Here is a 17,647-nt window from a genome sequence, read left to right on the forward strand (position 1 = left end):
CTTTTATTCGGAACAAATAATTTTCTCAGCTCTGTTTGTTGAAAAGATTGTTCATTGCCCATTGAGTGCTTTTGGCTCCCTTGTCCAAAAGAAATGTCATATTGTGGGAATTTATTCCTGGGTTCCCTAATTTTTCCATAGCCCCATATGTCTTCTCTTACAATGTCACCACAGTGTTTTGATTATTACAGATGGGAGATAAATATTGAAATGAAGAAACATGAGTCCTCAAACCATGTCCTTTTTTTTGGGGGGGGGTCTTAAGGTTGTTTTGACTATTTGTGATCTCTTGAGATTTCATATGGATTTTAGGATGAACTATTCTTTTCCTTCAAAAAATACTATTCTTTTTTATAATTAAAATGAAATGTAAATTTCTGAGTCCTATGTATTATTTTTATTTTCATAATCTTAAGCTTCCTAGGCCACAGACAAGACATTGCTCTATTTACTTATGCCTTCAATAATGAGTGATATAACTAATAGTATGATTTGTTTTATCAAGGTTTGCAGTTTTCAGTGTAGTCTTCCACTTCATTAATTCCTGAAGTTTTATTATTTAAAATTTTTTTCTTAATTTCCCTTTTTCCTGGTGAACACATACAGAGAAATGGAGCTGTGTGTGCAAATCTTGCATCCAATTACCTTGTTGACTATGTTTATTGGCTTTTAGACTTTTATATTTGAGTATTTTAAGATTTTTCTATATGTAAAATCATAACATCTTTCCATAGAGATAATATTACATCTCTCTTATTTGAAAGGCCTTTATTTCATATTCTTGTCTATTTGATCTAACTAGGATTTTTGTTCCTGGGTTGAAGAAGGCATAAAATTCTGAGTTTTTTGGTCTTTTGTTTGTTTGTTTGTTTGTTTTTTAGACTTTAGCAGGATGTTTTAACCTTCTTTATTTAGTAAAGATGATGCAGTTATGAAGTTTTGACAATGCATGTTCTTAGGCTGGGTGTGGTGGCACATGTCTTTAATATCAGCACTCAGACCAGAGGCAGGGGGATCTCTGAGTTCCAGGTCCACCTGCTCTACAGAGGAAATTCAATGACAGCCTAGGCTATACAGAGAAACTCTGTCTCACAAAACCAAAACCAAAATGTACATGGATTTTGTCATGTTGAGAAATTTTATATAAAAATGTGAATGCCAAATACCTTTTCTGCATCAACAAAATGGTCATGAGAATTTTTCTTTCTTTTTCTTAATGCAGTGTGTGTATTACATGGATTGGTTTTCACCTTGGGCTATGCCTGGCCATGGTCTATAATCTTTCTAATGTGGTTCTCAGCTTGGTTTGCTAGCATTTTTGTCAAGGACTTTGGCATCAGCGCTATATGGAGTATTTATGTGCAGTTTTCCTTTTTAGGCTTTATTAAGCTTTCCAATCCAGGTGATGCTGATTTATTTTCTCAGAAAGACTAGGATCAGCTGGACTTTGGATGTGTTGTTGCTTTTATTCAGGAAGCTGTTTGGTTCTGGGCTTCTCCTTGTGGTTTCTTTTCTTTTCTCTTTTTTCTTTTTTCTTTTTTCTTTTCTTTTTTCTTTTCCTTTTCCTTTTTCTTTTTTTTTTTTTGAGTTTTTTGAGTTTTTGCTTCCTTTAATTCCCATCTGTTCTCTTTTTTCAATTTTTTATTAGCTATTTTCTTCCTTTACATTTCAAATGCTATCCCAAAAGTCTTCTATATCCTCCCCCCCCACCCTGCTCCCCTCCCCACCCACTGCCACTTCTTGGCCCTGGCATTCCCCTGTACTGGGGCATATAGTTTGCAAGACCAAAGGACCTCTCTTCCCAATGATGACCAACTAGGCCATCTTCTGATACATATGTGGCTAGAGACACGAGCTCTGGGGGTACTGGTTAGTTCATATTGTTGTTCCTCCTATAGGGTTGCAGACCCCTTCAGCATCCTTGGGTACTTTCTCTAGCTCCTCCATTGGGGGCCCTGTGTTCCATTCAATAGATGACTGTGAGCATCCACTTCTATATTTGCCAGGCACTGGCATAGTCTCACAAGAGACAGCTACTTCAGGGTCCTTTCAGCAAAATCTTGCTGGCATATGAAACAGTGTCTGGGTTTGGTGGCTGATTATGGGATGGATCCCTGGGTGGGGCAGTCTCTGGATGGTCCATCCTTTTATCTCAGCTCCAAACTTTGTCTCTGTAACTCCTTCCATAGGTATTTTGTTCCCCAGATGTCCCTCAACTGAGGAACGGATACAGAAAATGTGGTACATTTACACAATGGAGTACTACTCAGCTATTAAAAACAATGAACTTATGAAATTCTTAGGCAAATGGATGGATCTTGAGGGTATCATCCTGAGTGAGGTAACCCAATCACAAAAGAATTCACGTGATATGCACTCACTATAAGTGGACATTAGCCCAAAACCTTAGAATACCCAAGATACAATTTGCAAAACACATGAAACTCAATAAGAGGGAAGACCAAAGTATCTAAGGATACTTTGTCCCTCCTTAGAATGGGGAATTAGAATGTGCTTGCTTTTCTGATGGCTGGATTCCATGTCTTCAACAGCAACACACCTGCTCAGTGTTTCTGTTTCTTCTCACATGAATTTTGCTTTGGCCTGCCATTTTGATCTAATCAAGGTCCATGAGTGGAAATCACTTGTTCAGTTTCCCTTTTCACACGTAGGATAGGACCCTTCAAATCGCTGCCTGTCAGTCAAATTCTCTCTACATGCTTTCATAACTAAAGGTTGGTAAGACACTGAAGCTTATCTGTGCAAGCCAACCATATAGTAATGGAAGAACTGAGTGTGTCATGAACACCGCGTGACCCCCCCACCCCCCCGCCATCAATGCCTCAAGTACTTAACTTATTTTTAAAGAGAACATTTTGTGACTTCTCCATTAGAAACCTTTACATATGATTTTTTTCCCTCAAGACAGATCAGTATTCAAATATATGGTGACAGTCTTGGTAAGAGAAGCGTTACACTATGAAACAGTTGCAAATTTTCGTTTATTTGATTTCTCTGCCATACTTTATGGAGTTCATACAGGCATGGTGTGTAGGGAGGCAAGGGCTGTAGGTTTATTTCCAAGACTAGACAACATGTTCCTTCACTTTAAGGGGACATGTAATTCAGTTCAAGGGGAGAAGCTCAGTTAATGAAAACAGTGCAGAGAGCCACTTAGATAAAACTATTTGATGTGTCACTGTCTCAACATATCATGACCATTCTAAAAAAGGAGACGCCCCTCCTCCTGACAATTCAGGAAAGTTGGATGGTACATTAAAAACCAAACACCCTTCCTTTTCATTCTTAATCAATATCTATAGGACTCACTTAGATGTGACACTCCAGGGCTAAGAGGAATCCTTTAGCTAGCCTGTTTTTATGCAATTTTTTTTATCCATAAAGAAGGGTCATTTTTTGATGGTTAAGTAAATAACCTTTACAAACCCAACACACATTTTCCACTTTCCCTTTTCTATTCGGCTTGAATGTCTGACTCTCCAGGCCCTGCAGCTGTAACGGTTGGACAGTCCAAATATAGAGAAGTAACTGGTAGCCAGGAGCAGCGGGGCTCAGGTTCCACAATGACATGGTGATGGCTTCATGGACGCAGTAATGGACTCCTGGGTGAAGGTCGGGGGAGGAATTAGCTGCATAAACAGGCTGCTGAATCGGCTTCTTTTTCTGTAGTACAAAGAGTGTGAAGAGGCCTTTTTAATGTTCAGAGTGGCGTCTTTTGGCTAGCATCCCTGAACGTAGCATGGAGCATTGTCAACTGTAATATAAAATGTCCTAGAAAGCTTGCAATTTATGAGTTTAATGACACACCTGAGGATTACAGGGGTTTTTCCATGCACTCACGATGGCCAATGACTGATTTAGCAGAGAGGAAGCAAGATGACTATTCCTGATTTCTTCCTAACATGTTTCCCATCTTGCTGACTTCAGAGAGCTGGGGGCAGCAGGTGTAGGATTTGTATGTTGTTTTGGCCATATTTTAGAATCACACACAGAGGACTGAGAGGAAGCACGGTTTTTAACAAGATATAAATACTTCATTATCTGCAAATGGGATTATTGTACAGATCTAGCACATTATTCACTGCTCATCTGTGTTTTAGTTCAAGAACTTAAAAAAGTGAGGGTACAAGAGCTTCGTAGTGTGATTCCTGTCTGTTAGCTCTGTTGACCTGAGGACCAAGGACTATGGGGCAGCTGCTTAGATGACCAAGTTAAGGGTCGAATTCATCTCTAAAATTACAACTATTAGTGCATATTGATTATGAAGTGTAATTTATAAGTTAATGGATATCCACTAAACATATTAATGTATCACACATCAATCATATTCACCTCCCCTTTCTCCTGATTTACACAATAATCCTTAATTTCTTGATAATTAAAAAAATTCTATAAATGATAAAAATAGGCCTACTTATCTTGAAGCAGTTTTAAAAGATTTTACTAATACAAGTATTAGGTGTGTATTTAGCACTTGGTTATGCTGTCTCATTTAGGAGAAAGAAGCCACCTCTACACAATAAGCTCACAAGAATAAAACTGACTTACATGTCACATGATAGTCGAGGGTGAACAAATACCCTGACTGTAGCGCTCACATTGCAAACTGTGTGATCCTAATGAAGTTAAAGTCATCTCTTCAAGATATCCAGATAGTACTGGGCTGTATTTTCTTAATTTAACTCTCCTCCAGGTGCACACACACTTATTTATCTAGTAGGTTATATGCAAAATCCATGGATGATATAGGAATATGTCTGTGTATAAGGTGAGATACTTCACCAGTAACTATAGTAGAAGCTCAGAGACTGTAGGAAGAGGAGTGCCCTTATTTCTTCCCCTCATTCTGGTTACATCTTCACAGACCCTCAGGACCTCATAATAATGTAGAACACTGGATCTTCCATGTGAATTTTTCTGTGACAATTTTTGAGAGGATACAAAGAACACAATGTAAAATTTACAACTCTATAACATATACTTTTTTTTGCCTATGAGATTTTCTGTCTATGCTGGTTGGTCTTTGTGTCAACTTGACACAAATAAAGACATATTTGGGGAAAGAAGATTTTAATTTGGAAAATGACTCTATTAGATAGACTGGCCTGTAGACAGGTCTGTGAAGTATTTTCTTGGTTGATGATGTGGGAACTCACAGATGATTGTTGGTGGTTGCAATCCTGGAAAGGTGGTCTAAGGTTCATAAGAATTCAGGCTGAGCATACTATGGGAAGCAAGCCAGTGGGAAGACTTTCTCTAAGGTCTCTGCTTCCATCTCTGAGCCAACTTCACCTCATAACTGACTACAACTGTAAGCTAAAAGAGATCTTTTCCTTCCTGTATTGTTTTTGTTCATAGTGTTTTATCACACCAATAAAAACCCAACTCAGGCAGTAGGTATCAGAATAAAATGTATGTTCTGTGGCTTGAATGCATGTGTCCTTCCAAAATTCACATACCAGATCATAACACCCTAGGTGAGGGTGCTCAGAGACTTTTGGGAGCTAACTGAGCCAGGGTGAGTTCTCTGTAATGAATGGGATTCATGCTCTTATAAGAGGCTACTGAACACGGCTTCACTTCTGTTTCTCCTGCTGCATGAGTGCACTGCCTTTGTCCCTTTTGTCCTTTGCACCATGGAAAACACAGCAAGGAGGTAGCATCCTGGAAACAGAGAGAAGCCCTCAACAGACACTCAACCTGCTGTCACCTCGATGCTGGCCTTCCAGCCACCAAAACTCTGTGTAATGTATCTACTTCTTATAAAATAGGATAATGAGCACCAAATAGTGTCGAAGAAGTTCAAGGACTTGGGAATACCTACTACGTTTCTGTGTGCTAACCTCACACAATGTTTAGGGAGTTTATAAGAAACACCATTTTTCAAAGGATCAACATTGCTTCAGAGTTCCTCTTCAGCAGACCCTGGTGCTGTCTCTAGGCTGATAGAAAACTGTCAAGAGAATTTTGCCATTCAGATGAAGTGGGGCAAGAGCTACAGCAGACAGGAAAAGAACCCCATTTCTTTAAAAGGAAAACCCTTTTATTTATTTATTTAAATGCGTGTATGTTGTACATGTGTGTGCATGTGTGTGTGTGTGTGTGTGTGTGTGTGTGTGTGTATGTGTGTGTTCGTGCGTGTTTGAGTGTGCAAGTGGCTTTCCACATTGTATGCATGTGGAGAACTGAAGCCAATGTCAGGAGTCTTCACAAATGCTCTCCACCTTAGTCACTGAAGCAAAGTCCCCGAGTTGAACTCAGAGCCTGACAATAGACTAAACAGCTTGCAGTGGGGATCCTCTGTTTCTGTCTCCTAACTATGGGAATTATAGGTTGGCTGGCAATGCCAACTGGTATTTTTGTGGGTTCCTGGCATCTTAATTTAGCTCTTCAAGCTTATACAGCAAGAGCTTTATCTGAGCAATTTCCCTAGAACTACCAACAACACCACACCCCCCTCCTCTTAATTTTATTAAAGAATGACTTGGAGTGTTTGAGTCTAAGCTGAGAATGTTCCTTGGTTCTATTCTTATGATGGCAAGAATTCAAATTCTCTTCCTTGGCTTCCTTGTCTTTGTAAATAAAATTTTCCTCAATATTTTTATTGGCCACAACTTAATTAACTTTCTTTTGGTGTGTGTGTGTGTGTGTACAAATGCATGTCTGTCTGTCTGTCTGTCTTTATGCTCTGCCATATGTCATTTCTCAGAATAGAAAGCATTTCTATCTTAGGTAATAAATAACAAATTTTCAAGACCTAAACTGGAAGCGCCACCTCTGACTTATCCATCGTTTCTGGCTCATGCTTCTATAAAACACAAAGCACATACTTTCTGACCACAATTGAAACCATTTTCAAATAGTGTTTTTGCAGGAATCAATGTGTATAAGACTTCTGCAAACCATTTGTTGAGACAGCCATGAAAATCTTCGCCGTTCTGTGTTGGTTTTTTTCTTTATTTCTTCCTTCTTCTCAAGGATCACTTTAAGGTTAATGTCACAATAAAGTGGGGGAAATTTACTGTTTGATAAATGAAAAATAGCTAAAGTACAACCCACACCATGTGATCTGAGAGAGAAGGAACCTTGATAAAAGTCTGACATTTCTCTCATTCCTTGAGATGACCCCCAGAGCAGACTCTGAAACTACCTACCCAGACCCTTCTCTTAGAGAAGGACTTTCTTATAGCCAGCTCTATCCTGGAGCTCCCTTCTCCTGTGATCCATGAAGGTTGACGCCCCCTCCTGTGGATTTTGTTCAGTGGCTGAGAATCTAAGCATGTGCTAATACCCATGCCTTTGTCCTCACTCCCCTGAGTCTTCTGGGTGACTCACTGCGAACAGCCAGGTGTGGAAGAGAGAGACACATGGAAGAAATGGCAAGGCTCGGGATTTATATTTGTTCAATGCCACATGTTCCCAAATGCTTTCTGGGCTGTTTCAAAACTGGTCTGCACAGATATTAATCTCTGTGACCATATGTCTGAAACTTTTCATCACTGGGGAACAGCTGAAAGTAGTTGGTGGTGCTCTGTGTGATTCGTGGTAGGTGTTGTAAGTCCAGTCACAGGAAGAACATGTGTCTGGGGTTTGGGGCCATGATGAGAAATGCCTGTTTCTCCTCATTCCTATTTTTGAGCTTGATTGCATGGCTGCAATTGTTAACCCTCAGGTAAATTTACTTCCTATAAATAATGTTTGGGTGTGTGAGGATTCTCTCAGTCAAGGGAGGAGATCAGATGTAGTTTCCCTGGGTACCACTTACCTTCTTTTTAATCTAAGGCATCACATTTTCCAAATTCTGCTTTCTCAATTTGAACGCCATGTAAATATATATATATATATATATATATATATATATATATATATATATATATATATATATCCTAAACAAGAAAAATGTGCAACACCTAGATAAGACACAATCTCTTCTTTCTTATTATTTATAACGCTAATCCATATATTGGACTGAATTGGGTGGAGGATCACAAAGATGGCACATAGCCCTCTTTCAGAGTTTTATTCCACTGAATGTGTGTTACTGTCCACTCGGTTCCTGATCACTGGAGGAACAGCCAAGCCTTGCCTATGAATGAGCAGTTTGAAATTGGTGAGAGTCCCACCTACTTTGCCTTTCTTACAAGATACACATCAAGATTATGACTCCTGTGGTTTCCCCTACATCAGAGCATGAACATAAAGATATGGACAACCCCACCAAAAAAATCCCCACAAAACCAAAAGCAAGCAAGCAAGCAAAAAAACAAAACAAAACAAAAACAAACAAACAAACAAACAAACAAAAACAAAAACCAATCCCAGTGCTTGGAGAATGTTTGGGACAATAAATACCAATTTAATAGCTTAAGCATACCTAATTCACAACATTTTTACCATTTTAGCTTTATTAGTCTTGAAAAATACTCAGTTGTTTGTATATGCAACATACTATTCCCTTTTCCACTCAATTTTCATTATAATGTTGAATTAAAGTTAGTGATGACTACTGTTGGCAACCCTTGTTTGCAATGAAATATCATTGATGCTTTTCAGGTGGGTAAAGGCATTTCTAGGTGCTAGACCCACTGGTTAGATGTACATGTTCCATACCTAGGTCATCCTGGATGTTTACAGCAAATGGGAAAAAATTGTTGCCTTAGTAATTCTCTTAAGCAAGCAGGATGGAGATGGTACATGCCTGAAGAGATGCTAAATAACTGACAGTAAGAAAATCTCCCACAAACCTGCTGGGGGGGTGGAGAGGGAGGGAGAGAGAGAGAGAGAGAGAGAGAGAGAGAGAGAGAGAGAGAGAGAGAGAGAGAGAGAGAGAGAGAGAGAGAATTATTTGGTAGGAGTTAAATGACTGTTGTGAACAGTTTTATCTGATTACTGATGCTTTTTCTTTCAATGTACTCAATATCCAGCTGCTTTTCAGTGTAACCTTAGGGTCCTCCAAACATCTCTATGAAGTTGAGTCCATTGTGCCTGTTTTACTAATGAGGAATCATACACTCAAATGGCTGCTAAATCTGCACAACATTCGAATCCCAGTACTGATTCTGCTGTGGGCACTCAGCAAGGTGTTGGGTCATGGGTGGAGTGGAATAGGTAAGGGCAGGAGAGCAGTGGTGATGGAGTCAGCTATAATATTGGGCTCGGAATTTATTCTAGTATTGTTTTGTTCTACTCCTTGCTCTACAGGTGGTTTTAGAAATCATTGTTTTGAATCTCTACTTTACCTTAAATCCTAGACCTGCACTGTCTAATAGAGCAGTTTTGAGCCACCTTGAAATTGAGTTCAGCAAATCCGAATTGAGATATGTTGTATGACACACTTGGGATTTCAAAGTCTTAATTAGAAAAATAAATGTAGCAAAGCTTATTCATTTCATTTGAATGTGTACAATATCTTAAATTTTTATTTGTTTTTATTTGATGTGTATGAATATTTTGCCTGAGGAATGTATGTATATCACATATGTGGCTGGTACCTGTCCAAACCATAAGAGGGTGTTAGAGCTCATGGAACTGGAGCTACAGATGTTTGAAAGACACCATGTTGGGAATCAAACCTGGGTCCTCTGCAAGAGCAGCAAGTGGTAAGCCGTCTCGCTAGCCACTACACAACATTTTAACTTTGCATCTGTAACCCATATTACATTTCTGATGGAGAATGATGTTTCAGAGTCTCAAGTACAATGAAAGGTTGGGCTGACCTAAGCTCAGTAACTTATATTTGCTACACAGAGCTTGTAAAATTTAAACAACTTAGTGAACAGGTTATAAACTTTCATTAAAATGCTTACGAGAAAATAGGAATTAAACAGGAATGGCCCTTCTAAAGCCAAGTCTATTGGATGATCAATGTTGTAAATTTCTAGAGCAGAGTGATTTATACCACATGACGTTTTAAACCTGTTTTTAGATGAATTCATAAACTCCGAGGGTATATTTCACTTGGTAATTAATTAGCTCGTCAAATATTTGCTGAGGGTCTGTGTGCCGCTGTGTGCTTATGAAGGGGCCTACAGCAGTAACTTAGTGAATGACCATATGAAATGACTGGTTAGAAAAGAGATGACACTTCCACACTCTCACACATGAGTGATAAAGAGCTGTCCTATTTAACTTAAAAGTGATTTCACACCCAAGTTCTGAAAGCCCTGAGGAATATACACGTGCCTAAGTTCTTTGCCTACCTCAGTTCTAAGAGTCATAGTCGGCTTAGGGCTTGTGTGTTCTCTCAGGTGAGTCCTGAGCCTGTTTACAGAAGTGCTACCTTTAGCTGTGCCATTTCTTTTACAAAAGTGATAATTAACTGGCAAATCAAGTCTAGTGAATATTTTTAAAAGAAAGTATACATTTTCTTGCCAATGAGCCTTATCAACCATATGCTGCAATCCTCCCCAATTCCCTACCACTCCTGATAGCCCAGTGGACAAGGGCAGAGGCAGCTGGCAGAGCAGGGCTCTCCCACTGCCTTGCTGTATAGATCTGGGGAATTCATCTGATCATCCTGGTGGAGCTAGATTGAAACTATCCTCTCTCTTGGCTTAGGAACTTTTGGCGAGGGGTGGGGTGGTGAAGTTCAAGAGATTCCACCTCTAGACAGATGAGACAGGGGTTGGAGCGGTCATATCTACAAAAGATGCAGTTTTTGTTTTTATTTTTGGTTTTTTTTTTTGTCTTTTAGCATCTTGAGAACATTCTAGATCACTCTAATACCTTGCTGTAGAGCTAAAAACAAACAAACAAACAAACAAAACCAAAAACCCTATATAGTGAGTTTAGTGCCTATTTTTGTTTATAACCCATAGTAAGAACTAGCCTACAGGAGTATGACAGAGGCCAAAGGCCACATACAGACTCTCTATACTCTATAGTCTATACTCATTTCCTTGTCTCTTCTATATTGTGCAAAAAAAGAGTCTGTTGTCGTAACTAATGTTTGTAGCCTGCCACTTAAAAGAGGTTAGGAAGTATGGCCCTTTGCAGCTCCCAGGGGTCAAGTTAGACCTAGAAACCAGAGAGAATAAATCGGCTCATCAGAAGAATTCTTTCTCAGTGGTATGAGGGCCATTAGCCACGCCCCAACTTCTCCACTGTAACAGTGGTATCTCCTAGATCATCACCAATGTAATGTCCACAGCAACTTGTTTATGGTACTGAAGAGTGACAGTTACGACGAATTCAGCAGACACAAGGACAGTCTTCTCTACCACTCCCTGTCACCTTCGGTTCCCTTCTTCAGCACCTGTCTTCTTCATGCCCAGACATTGACCTTAAACTCATCGTTTTTGTACATTTCATTTTTCAGAAACTCAGTTAATATTATGGAACTTAAGTGGTGGAGTCGAGGGTTGGTGGGATTCAAGTCTAAGGGATCTAGTTTTTATTCTTATTATTTTATTTTTTATTTGTGGCCTTGGGGTTGAACTCAGGTCTTATGCATTTCAGACCAGCGGTGGACCTCGGAGCCATCTTAATCCTCTTTGAACATTTTAGTTTGAGAGAGGGTCTAACTTAGTTGCTCAGGCTGGCCTTCAGCTTTTGTTTTCCTGCCTTAGACTCCCAAGTGGCTGGAATTTCAGGTCTGTAATACTAGGCCCAGACAAATCGGTCATTTTTTTTTCTCTTTTGGGTGAAGGACTTGGGGGTCAATCATTCTAATCCAGTTGACACTTTGCATTGTGGGAGTTAACTATGGGGATCGCTGCTTGGGTCACTGTTCTGCACTTTCTCCTCACAGTAGCAAACCCAGGACTCCTTTGGTCCCCAGTGGGCAGCAGAGGCACCCTTTCTTTATCATGGCAGCAGGCTGGGTTTCAAAAGCCTCTTGGGTCTTCTGGTGCTGATGGTCTGCTCGATGGAAAAAAAAATGCAGGTTTTTCAAAGCAGGAGACCCTCTCCCTGCCAGAGCCAGAGGGCAGCTCTGGTTTTTGTTGTAGGTTTCGTGTATTTTGAGCTAAATGTTGAATTCACCAGCTGCTTCTTCAGCTCCACTCCCATTGCCCATCTTTCGGGGGGGGGGCGGGGGGGAATCTGTTAGTTGTTCAGACCACACACGTGTAAAGGTAGTTGCAAATAGCTCCTGTGCCCTCTGACTTCACTTTAACAGCCCTCCTAGGAAGTAAGGTCGCAAGTTCACTGATGGCAGGAAAGGCCCACCGGTGTCCTGAGTGATCCCACACATTTACCGTGCCTTCCTAATTCATAAAGAAGCCACAGAGCCTCTGGAGCGCAACGACTTTTCCATGTGTTTGGTATTTTTAGTTCTAAGCACCGTCCAACATGTGTTTGAGAATGGCCCAGTGGCCCCATATTAAGATAATTATTTTAACTGCTGTTTTGAAACATGCCACAGGCCCTGTACCAAGAAACTTCCTACCCGGCAACTCACACAGTTGGTTAAGCTAAAATTGATCCCTAGTCCATCCAATGAATCTAATAAGTTGTAGATAAATACACGATTTCATCACCTGCCGCACAGCACCCAAAGGGAGGCGAGTGACCTCGCAGGAGGTGTTGATTCCTCTGTAATAAATGGATCAGCGGGCGCTTGTGCTGAGCAATTGGTGTTCTCACAAAGCCTGCCGCTGCACTAAACTGCGCCAGTACCAACGTGCAGGACGGACCTGTGGCCAGGCATGAGCACGACTACCTGGAATTTGTCCTAACAGCCTCAATCATAAATTAACCTCTATAAATCTCAAGGCTTGTTGCTTTACTGACATGCATGCCCTGCCAAAATATTACATTCTTGAAAGGGCTGTGTAAGTAGATTAAATGGTTTCTGTCCTTGGGAATGTGGAAACCTTTATTTGTTTTGTTAAGAGACGTTTAAATATCCTCAGGTTATGCGTCAAACAGATGTCTGGGGTAAATGGTCCTGACCCATTTAGACATTTCTTAGTTTGGATGAAGGTCTGGTTTCTACAGCTCGTGTGTAGCTCCACTCACTGAGAAAGCACCTGACAAAACTCTGAGACTGGTAATGCTAGGCTTGCCAGCTCGGTGGTGTGACTTTTAATGGCAGGCCTGAGGAAACTAAGATAAATTAAAACCTAATTGGGTCCGTTAACAGTTTTAGCAGGCAGTGCATATGGGTCCCATGAGGACACTTTAAAAGATGTTACAGTTTAGCTCCCGTTGCAAGCTCAGCTGTGGAATGGGGCCAAAGTAGTTGTCTCTCGAATTCATTTCTCAAAGCTCTTCTCTTCTCTTCTCTTCTCTTCTCTTCTCTTCTCTTCTCTTCTCTTCTCTTCTCTTCTCTTCTCTTCTCTTCTCTTCTCTTCTCTTCTCTTCTCTTCTCTTCTCTTCTCTTCTCTTCTCTCTCTCTCTCTTTCTTTCTTTTTTTTATGTTCACACAGTGCAAATGTCACATTTACCCTTCACCTCCACCTACTTCTTCACAGACAGAAACGCCTAGAATGTGGGTGCCCCAGCACGAAATCTGCAGGGCACTCATCAGAGGGAGAGATTCCTCAGAGCCATTGCTGAGTGCTGGAGAGTGCACTTCAGTGGGAATCCAACACAGGTCTCTATTGCCTTGCTGGCTTCCTGGCTTCCTAGCCGTTCCTGGGTCCTACCTTGCTGCTCGATCCTGCTGTTGTTTGTTTCTGTTTTGTGATTTGCTTGTTTTGTAACTCGACAGTACCTGTCATGGAGAAGAAGATCCTTTGAATGACAACAGAACTAATTTCCTTCTAGTTTTTGCTCACCATTGTCACCATCTTTTGGGCACTGCTTTGGAGCACCCAGAGGTTGATGCTTGGACACGGCTTCATTTAGGGACTTCACGTTTGAGGAGGAGCTCCAAAGTGGCCACACACTGATTCATACGGAGGGACTAGGAAATACAAAGTAGCCATTCTTGTTTCTTGCACCAGGAGAATGAAGCTGTGAAGCTACCGTCTGTGAAGCTACTGTCAACTTACTAACTTAGGGATATATCTAATGTAGATAATGTAGACCACTCATTTCCATTCAGAGTTAACTTGCAGATCTTGTTTCTGGTAATTCAATATTACTGGGGCCCTGAGACTCCTTGGTGGGCATGTATTAAATGTTTGTTTGGCTAAATGTGCCTTTCTGATGCTTTTCAAACTAACCAGGCAGATTGATGAGTACGTAGACGTGTTAAAAGTTTCTGTTTTAAAATTAAAACAACAGTTAGATTCCCTTCCAAAACTGTTCCTACAAAATTAAAAAGGCTTAGAATTCTCGTGAACTAAAGGAAGCTATGTATGGCTTTTGGAGACACCCACTGTTTATTAGTCAGGAAGAATTAGAAAAATCTTGTCAGGATTGGAGAAAACCTCAAAAAGAGAAAGAAACAAACATACCAGTCCCTGTTCATTTGGTTTTCTTGGCTAACTACTCTGCTATCAGCACCAGCTGGGCCTTTAATTCTCATTCTGACTGAATAAATGACAGGCCCTGCACTTTAAACTCTATGGCCAATTATGTATCAGATCAGTACAATTAATGGTCCTTAGAAACAACCACACCTCTGTAGAGCAGGATGAGTCTATGATTTAAACTCATTTGCCAAGACCCATGGGGGATGTAATAGGGCTACAGACCTTAGACCTTAGCACAACTGACTCCATGATGGAAGTACCATTCAGTCTGTAAAACTGAACTAACCAGTACCCCCAGGGCTGTGTCTCTAGCTGCATATGTAGCAGAAGATGGCCTAGTTGGCCATCAATGGGAGGAGAGTCCCTTGGTCTTGCGAAGATCATATGCCCCAGTAGAGGGGAATGCCGAGCCCAGGAAGTGGGAGTGGGTGGGTTGAGGAGCAGGGCAGGGGGAGGGTACAGGAGACTTTGGGGATAGCATTTGAAATGTAAATGAAGAAAACATCTAATAAAAATGTCTAATAAAAAAATTTTAGCACTTGGACAACATCACCTGCCAAATCTAAAACAAAGGCCTAAAGCATCCAAGTCCATAGTTCTGGGAAAGTCTCTAAATGTTCTAATCTTACCTTTTGGCTTCTTTAGTTCAGCATCTGGCTAACTGTTCTTGTTAACTGAAGTATATCAACCCAACATTTTGTGTGTATGTGTGTCTGAGAAAGACTCAGTGCTACACTGGGTTCTGTAAAAACCTGTGTGGTTGCTTGCTGGCTAATAAGGATTTTCTTTTTTTTAATTTTTAATTTTATTTTAATTAGGTATTTTCTTCATTTACATTTCCAATGCTATCCCAAAAGTCCCCCATACCCTCCCCCGCCCTCCCCTACCCACCCACTCCTATTTCTTGGCCCTGGTGTTCCCCTGTACTGAGGCATATAAAGTTTGCAAGACCAATGGGCCTCTTTTTCCAATGATGGCCGACTAGGCCATCTTCTGATACATATGCAGCTAGAGACACGAGCTCCAGGGGGTACTGGTTAGTTCATATTGTTGTTCCACCTATAGGGTTGCAGACCCCTTTAGCTCCTTGGGTATATTCTCTAGCTCCTCCATTGGGGGCCTTGTGATCCATCCAATAGCTGACTGTGAGCAACCATTTCTGTGTTTGCTAGGCCCCGGAATAGCCTCACAAGAGACAGCTATATCAGGGTCCTTTCAGCAAAATCTTGCTAGTGTATGCAATGGTGTCAGCGTTTGGGTATGGCAGTCTCTAGATGGTCCATCCTTTCTTCTCAGCTCCAAACTTTGTCTCTGTAACTCCTTCCATGGGTGTTTTGTTTCCAATTCTAAGAAGGGGCAAAGTGTCCACACTTTGGTCTTCATTCTTCTTGAGATTCATGTGTTTTGCAAATTGTATCTTATATCTTGGGTATTCTAAGTTTCTGGGCTAATATCCACTTATCAGTGAGTACATATTGTGTGAGTTCTTTTGTGACTGGGTTCCTCATTCAGGATGATGCCCTCCAGGTCCATCCATTTGCCTAGGAATTGGCTTAAATGCATACTCAAGCAGTCTTCTCTGGTTGATACCCCATGACATTTCTATTTTACCAGTTATCTTTTATCTACTCTTGGAAGTCCCGATCCCCCAAGTATATCCCTTTCCTGTTTACTCCGAGCATGTGAAGTGAAATGAATCTTGGGCTTGAGAGGTCTGAAATCCTGAGTACTTAGTAAGACCACCCTCCATTCCCATGTTCTTTGACAAAAATCAACTCTTCTGGTTGGGTAATTGGGTGTGCAGATGTACATTTGATTTATAAATTCAGTTAATATGTTTGTCTCAAAATATATTTGTGACAACTAGTTTTATGTCAGCTCTACACAAGCTAGAGTCATCTGAAAAGAGGGAGCCTCAACTGAGAAAATACCTCCATAAGATCTGGCTGTCAGGCATTTTCTAAATTGTTGATTAATTGGGGGAGAAACCAACCCATTATGGTTGGTGCCAATCCTGGGATGGTGCTTCTGTATTCTATAAGGTAACAGGTTGAGTAAGTCATGAGGAGCAAGCCAGTAAGGAGCACCCTCTGCCCCACCCTGTGGCCTCTGCATCAGTCTCTGCCTGAAGGTTCCTGCTCTGTTAGTTTCTGTTCCTGATATGGAAGAATAAGCTAAATAAACCCTTTCCTCCCCAAGTTGCTTTGGCCATACTTGTTCATCACAGCAATAGAAACCCTAACTAAAACAATTATTTAATGAAGTAATGAAATAGTGTTTTATCTCTAATATGAGTATTTTACATAGATTTATTGTATATGGCTGCATTAAATATTAATTTAGACATGCCCAAAATGCCCCAGTCTCTCCTTTTCTTACAGTACATTCTTAACAATTATGCATTAAAAGCGTAAGAGGAAGTAAATTAAGCAAGTGCAGGAATGTGTACAATTCCCACACCGTTGTTTATTTTGGGCTTATATGCACATGCTTGTGATTGAATGATTCCTGCTGTTGAGGATGTTGAGGCAGGACACAGGAGGCAGGTCTCTGCATCTCACCAGTGGCTTTCTGAAATGTGGACTCCTAAGTCAGCAGCTCCCAAGAAACCATCCAGGGAAGCTCAGTAGGCCTGCCCTCCTTGGGTTATTTGTGTAGCCTACTAAAAAGGAATTTGTCTTCAATAATGTATAGCCCGGCCTAACAAGTCTGCCTGGGTATCTTCATAGTGAAATGAAATTGAAATGAGCTGCCTCAAGTCTCTCCTGGTGTTCTTTTGTATGCCTGCATGTGGTGTGTGTGTGTGTGTTTGTGTGTGTGTGTGTGTGTGTACAAGCACACGTGCAAGGGTGTGCAAGGAGGCCAGAGAACCACATCCTTACCTTCTGCCCTTATCTTTATTATAGCATACATTGGGCTATCTGACCCACAAGCTTCTAGGGATTCTCCTGTCTCTGCCTCCCATCTCCCTACAGAAGACCTGGGATTACAGACTCATGCACAACTGCACACGTCTTTAAATGAATTCTGGGGTTCTGAATTCATGTCCTTATGCTTGCGCAGGAAGCACTTTAGCCATTGAGCTAGCTTCCTGCCCCTTTTGCTGATTATGAAAGGGGAATGGTTTCACCTTTAAAAATGAACTGTGGGATCTCAGATTTTCTATAAACAGTCTGCAACAACACTGAAGTTAGCAGATGCACTGAAGAAGATTGTGGAGCATAGGGGAAATGAAAAGGTTAACAAGAGTTGGAGAAGGCTGA

General features: G+C 40.8%; 1 annotated feature.

Annotated features, from left to right (window-relative positions):
* Window positions 11,772-13,460: an enhancer, noted in NCBI's record as "Xe1". NCBI's record gives the evidence for it as "EXISTENCE:transgenic organism evidence [ECO:0001131][PMID:19633672]".

This window comes from Mus musculus, chromosome 2 (genome assembly GCF_000001635.26).
Source record: "Mus musculus strain C57BL/6J chromosome 2, GRCm38.p6 C57BL/6J".
Lineage (NCBI taxonomy): Eukaryota > Metazoa > Chordata > Mammalia > Rodentia > Muridae > Mus > Mus musculus.